General features: G+C 42.7%; 1 protein-coding gene and 1 pseudogene across 15 annotated transcripts in view; one reads left to right on the plus strand and one right to left on the minus strand.

The window, feature by feature from the left end:
* The window catches only part of INPP4A (inositol polyphosphate-4-phosphatase type I A), a 136,089-nt gene that overhangs the window by 79,788 nt on the left and 41,865 nt on the right, over positions 1-14,436 (minus strand). The gene's annotated exons all lie outside the window — the stretch shown is intronic.
* On the plus strand, positions 971-1,692 carry LOC118652444 (annotated as a pseudogene).

Consider the following 14,436-nt stretch of genomic DNA (forward strand, 5'->3'; position numbering starts at 1 on the left):
CTGGCAGAGATGATCCTGAGGAAGTGTAGACAGATCTGACTTCAAAAGGCACATGCAGAACCATTAACCCCGGGAGCAGGGAAGCCCAGCATTCTAAGGGACAGAGAGAATGGGCTGAAGGGAACCACTAATTCTGGGGAACCACTAATACCAGACCATGGAGTGCACTTTAGCTAGTAGGCAATGAAGAACTCTCTGGAATCTTAATTATTCAGATAAATCTGAAAAGTCTAGATACTCTCCTGAACTCTCACACTGAGCTTGGGGGAAAAACCTCTTACTTCCTGGTACAAAGCCACTCAGGCCTGGTAAAGCTGGGCCGCGCCGTGGCATGAGGCGGACAGGCCACATCTACATCCAACACACAGGGACATCATTCCCGTCCTGCCAGGGCTCCAGGGGCTCCGAAGGTTGTCAGCACAACTAACCCTAAAGTCAGGCAGACTCACTACCTCTGAAGGAAGTACTATCCAATTCTGCAAATAAAAAACAAAATCCAGGTTACTTTTTTTTTTAAACATATTTTTATTGATTTCAGAGAGGAAGGGAGAGGGAAAGAGAGAGAGAAACATCAATGATGAGAGAGAATCATTGATCAGCTGCCTCCCACACGCCTCCCACTGGGGACTGAGCCCACAACCCAGGCATGTGCCCTTGACTGGAATCGAACCCAGGACTCTTCAGTCTGCAGGCTGACACTCTAGCCCAGCCGTGGGCAAACTACGGCCCGTGAGCCGGATCCGGCCCGTTTGAAATGAATAAAACTATTGAAATAAAAGACCGTACCCTTTTATGTAATGATGTTTACTTTGAATTTATATTAGTTCACACAAACACTCCATCCATGCTTTTGTTCCGGCCCTCCGGTCCAGTTTAAGAACCCATTGTGGCCCTCGAGTCAAAAAGTTTGACCAGCCCTGCTCTAGCCACTGAGCCAAACCAGCTAGGGCCCAGGTTACTTTTGAAACCAATGGCAGGAAGCTGCTGCGGGCCCTGTAGTAGCCATCTGTGGTGGGTACGTGCCACATTGGTGGGTCTACACGGAAGTGCCAATATCATGGCCGAGTTCCTCTCATTTGGCATCAACAGCATTTTATATCAGCGTGTCATTTATCCGTCTAAAACCTTTACTCAAGTACAGAAATACGGACTCACCTTGCTGTAACTACTGATCCTGAGCTTATGAAATACCCAAACACTGTGGTGGAACAGCTGAGAGACTGATTATATGAGTGTTCAGTTCAGAAACATGTGGTAGTCAACTCGAATACTGAAAGTGGGGAGGTGCTTGGAAGATGACCGTTTGAGTGTGACGAGACGGCCAAAGGTGACAGTGCACCTACAGACAATCCTCAGAAAGCTAGCCAAGGTGGAATCTGCTCGGTGGTCAGACAGATCACAGCTACCGACATTTCTGTCACTACTGGGAGTGTCTTGTTCATCTGAACTACTGACTTATACAAAGCTGTAGTTGTACCTAAAAAGTGGGAAGAGTCGGGACCACAGTTCATCACCAATTCAGAGCAAGTCCACCTGCGTTCCTTCACAACTACAATCCACAAAGCAAACAGCACAGTGGCCTACAAAATCCTGTCCATGACTGGAGATGGGACAAGAACCATGATTGAATTCTCAAATGTGTATTTCCTGAAACCAAGTCAACTGCAGTTCATGTTTTATTCCGTTGACTAATTTTTAGTGGGGAAAGCAACACTGTCATTTACTGAACTGCGCATAACTGTCCAATTTTTCTGGTACCTGTTTAACTTCCCATAGGACTGACATAAATTTTGCACACTGTTCAAAAGGGATCTACATCAGCACTATCATTAATGTCAACTCCTTTGAAGGTGGTAACGGGAGATGGAAAACTTCTGCTCGAGAGCTCAATGTCTTCCTAAATCAGACTTTTTGGTCAAGTGGCTTGATTCAGAATATAGGTAAATATGAAACACAGCAAAAGAAGTCTGAATATGTGGAATCTTTGTTTAGGCCTAAAGTAACTGATAATCCACAATAACAAAATGTTGCTATGAGGTCCTTTTGCCTTTTATTTCATTTGTATAATTTCCTAATTTAAAGTAAATCTTCAATTATTTGATTTTAATAATTTTAATTTACACCTACAAAACTATATCACTATTTCTATTGTCTAAATTCCAGTGATACAGAACTCTTAAAAATTATCTTTTGGTGTTTTATAAAATCAAGCTTTAAATGACAATGACAAAGTTAAATGTGTATGTTTTTCAAAACAAAACAAAAGCCAAAATCAACAACCACAAAAGGAAATAAGAAGACCACTTGGTAAGTGCCTTCAGTGCCAGGTCTATTAGCAAATACCTACCCCCAGAGCCACTTTCTGCCTTCACCGGCCCTCCCAGGAGACTCACCTAAGTGTGCAGTGGAGAGACATGCAGCGTTCCTTTCTGTCACTATGGCCTCGCTCCAGACCAGTGGTTCTCAACCTTCCTAATGCCTCGACCCTTTAATACAGTTCCTCACGTTGTGGTGACCCCCAATTTCATTGCTACAAATTGAACATAATTAAAGCATAGTGATCAATCACAAAAACAATATGTAATTATATATGTGTTTTCCGATGGTCTTAGGCGACCCCTGTGAAAGGTTCGTTTGACCCCCAAAGGGGTTGCGACCCACAGGTTGAGAACCACTGCTCCAGAGATTCCCAAGCTGGTTCGACCTTTGTTTACAAATGCTAACAATCAGATATCCAAATAATAAGAAAAGGTACTTCTGTCATTATTTCTTTTTCTCCAAAATTCACAGCCGAGTTCTGAAACGTAGAGAAGACACTGAGAACAAAGAGCCCATGAAATATCTCCCTGTCACATATCACTATGTTAAAATTAGCACTGCCATGAGCAAGGACAGAGAAAACTAATTAAAATCTCTACTGTGCTTTCACTTTTATTTTTAACATTCTTAAAAATTGGGTAATAAAGAGATCAGGGAAAATGTGCCTTAAAAATTCATTTTTAGAACTGCTCCCATCTCCCACTAGAAGAAATTACTGGAAGCACTAAAAAGTGAAGCTAGCATGCAACAAGCCGTCTGCAAGCCACCTGAGGCCCTGCCTCCTTCAGGGCAGGCTCGGATCCTGACCGGAGGCCCGGGTAGCAGGCCTCCACCAGATTTGGAATGCTGTTCCCATCAGCCCAACACGGGCCCCACCCAACACCCCAGGACTATCATCCAGCACCATCGCCAGGGTTCAGTGAAGACTAGGTTCTGGACAGGGCCAGATGCAAACCCATCAGGCAGGTGTGAATACAGATCTGTGCAAAATACCATGCAGGAGGGAGTAGGCACTAATGGATGAAGACAATGGAAGTCCTGGGTCAGTCAGAGACCCTGCACTGGGCCGGAGCTCCTAATAGCAACGCCGCTGAAAGTCCGCAGCATCTCTCAGCGAAGCCGTGCCTATGCCCAGCCCATCCATCAACCACTGACGAGAGGCAGAGAAATGGCACGGTAACAACGGATGTGGAGTCAGAGCCCTTGCTCTTGGTCTGGTTCGGATTTTAATTCAGCTACCAGATCCCGGGCAGATTACAAACTCTGGGCACTTCAGATGTGGCCTTGGGCCCGATCTGCTGTCCTACACTGTGCAGCGCCCAAGAGGTGTACACTGTGTGTCCTCTGCTCTGTCATCTGCTCCTCACAACAAAGCCTGCCCAGGCCACAGGCATTATCTTCTATTGTAACCTTTCATTCCTTTACACACACAATTCCAATGATAGTGATATATCATCCCTCTTCCTCTTTTTTATTTAATTATTTCTACACATATTACATCTATATATACTACAAACTCAAAATAAATGTTATCATTATATATACATAGTGTTTTTAAAGAAGCTGAGGGAAGAGAGGAAAGTGTGCATGTATTAGTTTGTTATATTAGCCTTCTCATTACCACTTCTGGTTCTCCTCATTATTTCCCGTGGATTCAAGTTACCTAATGCAGTGTAATTTCCTTATTCCAATACAGCTTTTCTCTCATTTGTCTCCTTCATGCTGCTATTGTCAAATACATTCCTTTTCTAAAGGTTATAGGCCCAACAATATAATTATATATAGGCATACCACAGATACTGCAAATTTCACAATAAAGCAAATCACATGAACTTTCTGGTTCCCCAGTGCATATAAAAAGGATGCTTGCACTAGACTGTGGTCTATTAAGTGTGCAATAGCGTTATGTCTAAACAAAACAAGACATATATCATAATTAAAAATATTTTATTTCTAAAAAATGCTAACCATCAACTGAGCCTTTAGCGAGTCATAATCTTTTTGCTAGTGGAGGATCTTACTTCGATATTAATGAAAACGCACTATCTGTGAAGCACAATAAAATGAGGTGTGCCATTATATATATTATTTTACAAAATTGCTTTTTAAATCAATTAAGGAGGAGGAATGCACTTACATTATCTTTAAAAATAACATAATTACCTTTACTGGCACTGTCTTTTCATGGACTTGAATTACCACCTGTGGTCATCTGCTTCCAGCCTGAAGAACTTCCTTCATATTTCCTATAATGGCAGGTCTGCTGACAACAAAGCCTACTTTGTCTTTTATTTTATTTTTTTAATTTGAGAATGTCTTTATTTTGTCTGCAACTTTGAGACACAGTTTTGCTAGATATGAGATCCTTGGTTGATGGTTTGGGGTTTTTTTGCAAGATGCTGACTATGCTATACTACCACCTTCTGGTCCCCACTATTCCTAAAGAGAAGTCTGCTGTTAATCTTACTGGGACTTCCTGGTACAATCTCAGTCAATTTTCTTTTGCTGCTTTCTAGCTTTCCTCTTTCTCTTTCAACATTTCTTCACTATGATGGGCCTGAGTATGGACTTCTTTGTAGTTATACTACTTGGAATTTATTGTGTTTCTTGAATATGTAGATTGTTTTTCATCAAATTTGGAAAGTGTTCAGCCATTATTTCTTCTAATGTTTTCCTGTTCCTTTCTCTCTGCTCTCCTCTAGTACTTGTATCATGTGTATGTTGGTGTGCTTAAGGGTATCCCACATTTCTCTGAAGTTCTGTTCATTTTCTTCATCCCCAACCCCCCATCATTTGAACTGTATAATCTCTATCACTCTATCTTCAAGTTTAGTGATTCTATCCTCTGCTAGTTGACATCTACTGTTATAACACTCTAATGAATTTTTCACTCCAGAATTTCACTTGGTTGATTTTTACTGTCTCTTTTTTTATCCTCACCCAAGAATATGTTCATTGATTTTTAGAGAGAGAGGTATGTATTGCCTCCCATAAGCTCCCCAACCGAGGAATAAACCCACAATATAGGTATGTGCCCTGACTGGGAATTGAACCTGAAACCTTTTGGTGTACTGGATGACACTCCAACCAATTGAGCCACCCAGCCAGGGCACTTTCTGTCTCTTTATTGATATTCTCTAATTGACCAGACATTGTCACAATACCTGTCTTTATTTCCTTAAGCATTATTTCCTTTAGTTCTTTGAATATACAGTTGACCATTGAACAATGTGTGGGTTAGGAGTGCCGGCCCCCACCCCACTCCAATGCAGTCACAGATCTGTGTATAACTTTTGATATTACATCTGGACTTTTGCATCCACAGATTCAACCAACTATGGATGGAAAACAGTATTTTCAACCTGCAACTGGGAATCTGTAATTGGAAAGCCACGATTGGGAATGTGAAAATACTGTTGATCATAGTTGGTTGAAGCCATGGACGCAACACATTCAGATACCAAAGGCTGACTGTACTATTTATTGAAAAAAAATCCACATACCAGTGGACCCATATAGTTCACAAACCAAGGCTGTTCAAAGGTCAATTGTATTTATAATGGCTGATTTAAAATCTTTATCTGTTAAATCCAACATCTGGGCTTTCTCTCAGGCAGTTTCTGTTGCTTTTATTTTCTCCATCACACTTTCCTATTTCTTTACATGTCTTATCCTTTTATTGTGAAAATTGGACGCTTTCAGTAATATATGGTAGCAGTTCTGAATACTGGTCCCCCTCCTCAGGCTTGTCTTTGATTGCTTAGTTTTTTCAGTGAATTGACTAGACTGGTTCAGTGAAGTCTATCCTCCCCCATCCCTCACCCACAGCATCTAGCTTCTAATGCTGCTCCCCAGGGGGCACTGCCTTGAATGTGTGTAATCTCCCTGGGACCACAATGGGTCTATCAGGGCTCTTTTTCTCCTCCCTGATCTGTTAGGCTGCCTGCCTCTATTGTTGTCACATGAATTGTGATAGGCTCCATGAATTGCTGGTCATTGCTCTACAGTTTTTTGACAAGGCCCTGGGGCATCAACTACTGAACAACCTGATCTAATTAAATTAAGGATTTTCTGTAGGATAATTTTTGAGATCAATGTTTGAGGTTTGTTCTGACCCCAGGTGGGGCTCGCCTTGGCAGTCTCTCTCCCTGGCTGTCTCTAGCCTACAGTTTCAACTGTTGCTTTCATGGAGCTACCAGCTCTTGTTAGATGCTTACCACCAAAATCTCCTCGTTTTTGAGAGCACCCTTAGGTTTGATCATCCCCACGCTCTGTTATGAATGAATTCAGTACATTGGGGGAACACCTCAGAGCTTTCTGTTCTTATGGCCTACCTCTCCTCCTTGGCAAATTCTCTGAGTCACTGCTCTGGAGTCAAAATCAAGGACAAGGGCCCACATCGCTCAAAGGACAACCCTACTTTATGATGAGTCCTGGGTGGAGCAGTAGCCTTTGATCTTCTTGGCTTGACACTTCTGAAATTGAACCTCTACCCTATGAGCAAATTGGGGTGCCAGAGGACAACTGGGGCCCTAGTAGTCTCAGCTTGGTATAGAGCCTCCACCCCATGAGTAGGGCTGGCTACATTTTCCTGTAATTTAGCATCTACAACATGGAGATTGAGAGGAATGAGAAATGCTGGCAGCCTGCCCCTCCCAGGAAGAAACTTGGGGACAGGGAGCCATATCTTCTTGGCCACACCCAGGCAAGGAATAGCTTCTGTCCTATTGAGCTGGAAGGGAAGGAGTGGGTCATGACTCAAGTGCCACAGATTCTTGCTGTTGTTACTAAAATTTAGATTTTCTTGAATAAATGTTTCCTTATTTGCTGTAAACACTTAGGACATTTTAATTGTCCTATTATTTTAATTGATTGCTTTCTTAAAGCAATATTCACCAATTATTGTTGTTTTGCTGAGGAGCAGATCTGCAGAGCTCTTCTAATACTGCCATTCCGGATGTAGATCCCCAAAAAGTGTATACTTAATTTCTGACAATTGTGAGAATAAACTAGTAATCTTTTCTGTCAAAGAAGGGAACTTAGGCAACTGCCATTTTGAAACTGCAAAGGTCACTTTTTCCTTTAAATTAGCCAATCACACAAGAATATGAGCCTAAATTTTGACCAATCAAGAGTAAGGGACAGATGGCATGTGTCAGGGATAAAACCCTGAGAGGAATTCCCCCCTCAGTGTACATGCTTACCCTATGTTGGCTGCATACCCTTCTGCAGAAGTAAAGATATCTGCCTTGCTGTCTGGCTCCCAAGTATCCTTGGTGTTCTACCAGGACCCATGGTTTTGGGGCTCGCCTTCTTTCTAATAACATCAACAACATACTATATACAAGTTCCTTTTTGTCTAATACTCCATTTTAGGAAAACTGGCATTAACCAGCAGAATATGAGGAAACCCTCACAACAGTAACTACACCATACCTTTAAAAATACATTGTTTGTTAAAAGTCACAGCCACCTATAGACATGTATTGTGATTAGCAAGTCATCTGTAAAATGTGAGGAAATGTTACCATGCATGAGAGGTGTGTGATCACAGATCAGGAGGTCAGAGTAGTAGGCGAGCCACACATCTTTCATAAATAAACCCCCTCAAGTAGCCCTCTCTACACATCAGGCACTCATTTCATTCTGGGCCACTCAGCTGAGAAGGTAAAAGTGTTCTCACCAACATCCAAAAGAAATGTGGTGCTCACCCTCCCCCCAAAACACAACTGGCTTGGGATAACCAGCATGGAAGAGACGGGAGTTGCTGGCATATTCCTGGAAGTCACACAGTGTTGCCCACGCCCCAAGGAAATAGCATTCCCAGAATCCAAATTAAGAAGGGAGCTGGGAATGTGAGACACCAGACAACCATCTCCACCTGATGGGCAGGGGGTGGGGGGTAGGATGGCTCCAATGCTGGTGCTGCCATGCAGGAGCTAAACACTGGACTGGATGGACTCTGGACCCTCTCAAGTCCCAGACTTGATCTATGAAATGAAATGGGGATCCTCACCAGCCTTTGAAACCCAGAGTCAGTACTTAGCAAACTGCTGATATTCTGGCCAGGGAGCTTTCAGGGAGGCAGCTGCCAAAGCAGAGACCTTATCCCAAACTTTGAAAAACCCCGCCATCTGACTGTCACTACCTCTGGAAGTGCACAAAGCTCACCTCCCACTTCCTTTTGGAAACACACCTTGGTTTTGATTAACAGGGTTTCAGCTGCGATTAGATGCAGACAGAACTTATTGTTCCTACTACTGTCTGCCTGACCCAGTTTGGGTTTTGATTTTTTTTTTTCTCCATCACCATAAAGAAATGCAGCTTCCTTTTCTTTTTCCCCACTGTAATTTTTTTTTAATTAACAAGTCAGCATTAAAACACCTCTTTTTTTCTGTGTAAACTGTTTTATTTTGTCCCAAACAGAAAGAGCCCATGTGTTATAAAACAATGATTTTGGAAAGCAAACAAACCAAAAACTTTATGTTGTGACATAAAAGACTGTTGTGACATCCAAAGGACTGAATATTTCTCCTCATAGTATTGTTTGGCCAGATGCAGGCACAACCTCTGCACCCTCACCAAGCAGTCGCCGCCGGCCCACCTCACCCACTAGCAGGCCCATGTGTGGCTCGCCTACTACTCTGACCTCCTGATCTGTGATCACACACCTCTCATGCATGGTAACATTTCCTCACATTTTACAGATGACTTGCTAATCAGGCAGACACCACAGATCAGTGGTGATCTAGGGCAAGGAGACATGGAGTGGAGTCCTGGTTTCAAATAGAACAAGAGAAGGAAGGCACCCCCACAAGGATGAAAAGGGGGTCAGGACAGAGCCAGACCAGGTACCCCCAGAAGTGCCTCACATTCAACCAGTGAAGAGTCAAACACCCTTCCCCAGGAGGCACCACAGGCGCAGGGACTCCGGGTACTTCTTCAAGGCCCAACTGAGAACCCTCATGGGACAGACACAGTGCCCCCGACATGGCCACCTTCATGTTCACGTGGGTGCCATTCCCCAAAGCCAGGCACTGCTTGCGAAACCATCTTCTCCTCTCTTTTTAGAAATTCCTCTGTGCTAAGGAATGGTCAGAGAAGAAACCAGCAGGAAACCCAGCCCTAGGAGAGGCCACACTCAACTCCGTGGCCTCCCTATTCCCTCCTGCTCCTCCTGGGGTCTTCTCCACCTCAGCAAACAGCACTCTTCTCCAGGTGGTGGGGCCAAAAACATGGAGTCTTCCTTGCCCCCTCTCTCCCCATATACAACCCATCAAACAAGACCTGGTGACACATCCAGAATCAAAGCACTTCTCACCATCACCACAGCCCCCACCTAGGTCCCAGCCACTATACTTCTGAGACCTGAAGGACTTCCGGATAAACGCTATCACCCTGGGCCTTTCTAGACGGTCCATGTCACTCCATATGCACGTGGATCCTACAAAGATGTTTTTCCACACAGACGGAGCAGAAAAGGCAGCAAGATCTGGAAGTTGCACAGGGGAAGATGTAAAAACCCTGTCATGTCATCCAAGGACAAAACTCAGACCAAACAGTTAAAAATGCCCCCACACCATCTCCCAGAAACAAATATGTACCCACAGTTTTGGGGGTGGGGGGGGCACGTTCCTCTGCAACCTCTCAGCCTCAGGAAGTGAGGAGCAGAGTTTTCTCTGCCAAGAAGAAAACTTTAGGGATAAATTTCTCTGAGACTGAGACTGTCAAAGGCGTTCGGCACCTTGGTTCCAGCACATGGTCCAGAGTCCCTAAGACCCTAAACCACTTGGAACTGGTGGTGTCAACAGATGGAGTGTGACAGCTCAGTGTCCCCAGTGGCCACCAGTCATTCAGCATGACAGGGGCACCTCTCTTTGCCGACAATGAGGACAATAACAGGGAAAGGCTCCTGCACCTGCCCAGTTTTACCCACTAGGCTATCCAGGAGATGATGCCTAACTCCCCTGACCCTGAGGACTCTCGTGGCCCAATCCAGCATTTCTAAGTCAGCCTGCCACCAGCCCTGGACTAAGAGCCAAAGATCACATCACACACACACACACACACACACACACACACACACACACACTTAAAAGGCAAGGATCCAGAATCTTTAGGTTGGGGTGCAAGACTTCCATCAGTCCCCTGCACTTGGAACTTCCACGTTACCATCCTCACAACACTCCCCTCCCCTCCCAGACTGCAGGAGCCAGCACCACCCCAACTTCCTCCCAGAGTCCCAGCCCCAGCAACCCTCTCTCTAAGGACCTCAGGCTGCGCTTCCTGTTTACAGAGCTCATCATGTGTATAAAACTCCTCTTCCATCAGGTCCTTTTCTCCGGTTAGACTTTACGGCTTTTGACCAAGAGCACCACAGGACTCCGGGAGCAGGTATCATTCATTCAAGACCTTCTCACTGCGTCCTCACCAGCAGCCAGTAAGAGAGTGTGTGACTGCAGAGTTGAGTGAAAGCCTGTGTGTAAGGACATCCCCAGGATAGAGACAAGCACAGAAACAGAACGAGGTGTGCATCAGGTTTATAACCACTAAACTGTCTGTAGAGCCCAATAAGGGTACAGAACTGGTCAACGGAAAGAGATTTTCAGTTATTTCTTTTTTTTTTTTTTTTTATTGCTTAAAGTATTATAAAGGGTATTACATATGTGTCCATTCCCACCCCCCCCCCCGCCCTAGACAGTCCCCTAGCCTCCCCTATCCCCCAGTGTCTTATGTCCATTGGTTATGCTTATATGCATGCATACAAGTCCTTTGGTTGATCTCTTACCCCCCTACCTCCTGCCCCCAAACCCTCCCTGGCCTTCCCGCTGCAGTTTGACAATCTTTTTGAGGCAGCTCTGCCTCTGTATCTATTATTGTTCAAAAGTTTATAATGGTCTCTATTATCCATGAATGAGTGAGATCATGTGGTATTTTTCCTTCATTGACTGGCTTATTTCACTTAGCATAATGCTCTCCAGTTCCATCCATGCTGTTGCAAATGGTAAGAGTTTCTTCCTTTTTAGAGCAGCATAGTATTCCATCGTGTAGATGTACCACAGTTTTCTAATCCATTCATCTACTGATGGGCACTTAGGCTGTTTCCAGATCTTAGCTATGGTGAATTGTGCTGCTAAGAACAGAGAGGTGCATATATCCTTTCTGATTGGTGTTTCTGGTTTCTTGGGATATATTCCTAGAAGTGGGATCACTGGGTCAAATGGGAGTTCCATTTTCAGTTTTTTGAGGAAACTCCATACTGTCTTCCATAGTGGCTGCACCAGTCTGCATTCCCACCAGCAGTGCACAAGTGTTCCTTTTTCTCCACATCCTCTCCAGCACTTGTCGTTTGTTGATTTGTTGATGATAGCCAGTCTGACAGGTGTGAGATGGTACCTCATTGTTGTTTTGATTTGCATCTCTCGGATGATTAGTGACTTTGAGCATGTTTTCATATGTCTCTTGGCTTTCTGAATGTCCTGTTTTGAAAGGTGACTATTTAGGTCCTTTGCCCATTTGTTGATTGGATTGTTTATCTTCCTTTTGTTAAGTTGTATGAGTTCCCTATAAATTTTAGAGATTAGGCCCTTATCAGATATGACATTGGCAAATATATTTGCCCACACAGTGGGTTTTCTCGTTGTTTTGTTGATGGTTTCTTTTGCTGTGCAGAAGCTTTTTATTTTGATGTAGTCCCATTTGTTCATTTTCTCTTTAGTTTCAAGTGCCCTAGGAGCTGTATCAGTGAAGAAATTGCTTCAGCATATGTCTGAGATTTTGTTGCCTTTGGATTCTTCTAGAATTTTTATAGTTTCCTGTCGTACATTTAAGTCCTTTATCCATTTTGAGTTTATTTTTGTGTATGGTGTAAGTTGGTGGTCTAGTTTCATTTTCTTGCATATATCCGTCCACTTTTCCCAACACCATTTATTGAAGAGACTATCTTGGCTCCATTGTATGTTCTTGCCTCCTTTGTCAAACATTAATTAAGCATATTGGTTCGGGCCGATTTCTGGGCTCTCTATTCTATTCCATTGATCTATATGCCTATTCTTGTGCCAGTACCAGGCAGTTTTGAGAACAGTGGCTTTGTAATATATCTTGATATCTGGTATTGAGATCCCACCTACTTTGTTCTTTTTCAGGATTGCTGCAGCTATTCGGGGTCTTTTTTTATTCCAGATGAATTTTTGGAGAGTTCGTTCTAGATCTCTGAAGTATGCCGCTGGTATTTTAATGGGAAGTGCGTTGAATTTATAGATTGCTTGGGGTAGTATGGACATTTTAATGATGTTGATTCTACCAATCCATGAACATGGTATGTTCTTCCATCTGTTTATGTCTTCCTCTATATCTTTTTTCAACGTCCTGTAGTTTTCTGAGTAGAGGTCTTTTACCTCTTTAGTTAAGTTTATTCCTAGGTAGCTTAATTTTTTTGGTGCAATGGTAAACGGGGTTGTTTTTATAATCTCTCTTTCTGAAAGTTCACTATTGGTGTATAGAAATGCCTCAGATTTCTTGGGGTTAATTTTGTATCCTGCTACATTGCCAAATTCATGTATTAAGTCTAGTAGCTTTTTGATGGAGTCTCTAGGGTTTTGTATGTATAATATCATGTCGTCTGCAAATAAGGACAGTTTTACTTCCTCTTTTCCAATTTGGATGCCTTTTATTTCTTCTTCTTGCCGAATTGCAATGGCTAACACTTCCAGTACTATGTTGAACAGGAGTGGTGAGAGGGGGCATCCCTGTCTTGTTCCTGTTCTTAGGGGAAATGGTGTTAGTTTTTGTCCATTGAGTATGATGCTGGCTGTGGGCCTGTCATATATGGTTTTTATTATGTTGAGGTATGATCCTTCTACTCCCACCTTACTGAGAGTTTTTATCAAAAATGGGTGTTGAATTTTGTCAAATGCTTTTTCTGCATCAATTGATATGACCATGTGGTTTTTTTCTTTCAATTTGTTTATGTGATGTATCACGTTTATTGATTTGCGGATATTGTACCATCCTTGCATCCCTGGGATAAATCCTACTTGGTCATGGTGTATGATCTTTCTGATGTACTGCTGGATCCGATTTGCTAAGATTTTGTTGAGGATTTTGGCATCTATGTTCATGAGGGATATTGGCCTGTAATTCTCTTTCATTGTGTAGTCTTTACCTGGTTTTGGTATTAGGGTGATGCTGGCTTCATAGAATGAGCTTGGAAGTGTTCCTTCCTCTTGAATTTTTTGTAGTAGTCTGAGGAGGATAGGTTTTAGTTCTTCCTTGAATGTTTGGTAAAACTCCCCTGTGAAGCCGTCTGGTCCTGGGCTTTTGTTTGATGGAAGCTTTTTGATGACTGCTTCAATTTCTTCCATAGTTATTGGCCTGTTGAGATTTTTAGATTCTTCCTGATTGAGTTTTGGAATGTTGTATTTTTCTAGGAATTTGTCCATTTCCTCCAGGTTGTCTAGTCTGTTGGAGTAGAGCTGTCCATAGTATTTTTTAACAATCATTTGTATTTCTGTGGGGTCTGCTGTTATTTCGCCTCTATTGTTTCTGATTTTGTTTATTTGGGTCCTCTCTCTTTGCTTCTTGGTGAGTCTGGCTAGAGGTTTGTCAATCTTGTGTATCCTTTCAAAGAACCAGCTCTTGGTTTCATTGATTTTCTGTATTGTTTTTTTGGTCTCTATGTCATTTATTTCTGCTCTAATCTTTATTATCTCCTTCCTTCTGCTCACTCTGGGGTTTTCTTGTTGCTCTCTTTCTAATTCTTTGAGTTGTAGAGTTAGATGATTTACTACCATTTTTTCTTGTTTTCTGAGATAGGCCTGTAGAGCTATAAACTTCCCTCTCAGGACTGCTTTCATTGTGTCCCATAGGTTTTGGACTGTTGTGTTTTCATTGTCATTAGTTTCCAGGATGTTTTTAATTTCTTCTTTGATCTCATTGGTAACCCAATCAATATTTAATAGCATGCTATTCAGCTTCCAGGTGTTTGAGTATTTTGGGTTGTTTTTATTGTAGTTTATTTCTAATATTATGCCATCGTGGTCTGCAAAGATGCTTTTTATGATTTCAATCTTCTTGAATTTGGGGATACTTTGCTTGTGACCCAATATATGGTCTATT

The sequence above is a fragment of the Myotis myotis genome, unplaced genomic scaffold (genome assembly GCF_014108235.1).
Source record: "Myotis myotis isolate mMyoMyo1 unplaced genomic scaffold, mMyoMyo1.p scaffold_m19_p_30, whole genome shotgun sequence".
In the NCBI taxonomy this organism is placed as follows: domain Eukaryota; kingdom Metazoa; phylum Chordata; class Mammalia; order Chiroptera; family Vespertilionidae; genus Myotis; species Myotis myotis.